The sequence below is a fragment of the Sinocyclocheilus rhinocerous genome, unplaced genomic scaffold (genome assembly GCF_001515625.1).
Source record: "Sinocyclocheilus rhinocerous isolate Xijiao unplaced genomic scaffold, SAMN03320098_v1.1 scaffold2053, whole genome shotgun sequence".
NCBI lineage: Eukaryota > Metazoa > Chordata > Actinopteri > Cypriniformes > Cyprinidae > Sinocyclocheilus > Sinocyclocheilus rhinocerous.
In genome coordinates, this window is record NW_015666532.1 from 471,177 (window position 1) to 472,458 (window position 1,282).

The window sequence follows — 1,282 nt, forward strand, 5'->3', positions numbered from 1 at the left end:
TAAAATTCTGACGTGGAAAATGAAAATCGGGTTGACGTCAGAACCCAACATTAGATTGATGTCAGAACCCAACGTTGGACAGACGTTGCATTTTGGTTGAAAATGAAAATCGGGTTGACGTCAAAACCCAACGCCAGATTGAAGTCAGAACCCAACGTTGGACAGATGTTGCATTTTGGTTGGAAATTAAAATAGGGTTGACGTCAGAACCCAACGTCAGATTGACGTCAGAACCCATCGTCAAATTGAAGTCAAACCCCAATGTTGGACAGACGTTGTAATTTGGTTGAAAATGAAAATCGGGTTGACGTCAGAACCCAACGTCAATTTGACGTCAATCCCCAATGTTGGACAGACGTTACATTTTGGTTGAAAATGAAAATCGGGTTGACGTCAGAACCCAACTTCAGATTGACGTCAGAACCCAACGTTGGACATACATTGCATTTTGGTTGGAAATTAAAATCGGTTGACGTCAGAACCCAACGTTAGATTGATGTCAGAACCCAACGTTGGACAGACGTTGCATTTTGGTTGAAAATGAAAATCGGGTTGACGTCAAAACCCAATGCCAGATTGAAGTCAGAACCCAACGTTGGACAGACGTTGCATTTTGGTTGGAAATTAAAATAGGGTTGACGTCAGAACCCATCGTCATATTGATGTCAATCTCCAACGTTTGGCAGACGTTGCATTTTGGTTGAAAATGAAAATCGTGTTGACGTCATAACCCAACGTCAATTTGAAGTCAATCCCCAATGTTGGACAGACGTTGTAATTTGGTTGAAAATGAAAATCGGGTTGACGCCAGAACCCATTGTCAATTTGACGTCAATTTCCAACGTTGGACAGATGTTGCATTTTGGTTGAAAATGAAAATCGGGTTGACGTCAGAACCCAACGTCAGATTGACTTCAGAACCCATCGTCTAGATTGGCGTCAGAACCCAACGTTGGACAGACGTTGCATTTTGGTTGAAAATTAAAATAGGGTTGACGTCAGAACCCATCATCAAATTGACGTCAATCTCCAACGTTGGGCAGACGTTGCATTTTGGTTGAAAATGAAAATCGGGTTGACGTCAGAACCCAACGTTGGACAGACGTTGCATTTTGGTTGAAAATGACAATCGGGTTGACGTCAGAACCCAACGCCAGATTGACGTCAGAACCCAACGTTGGACAGACGTTGCATTTTGGTTGGAAATTAAAATAGGGTTGACGTCAGAACCCAACGTCAGATTGACGTCAGAACCCATCGTCAGATTGACGTCACAACCCAA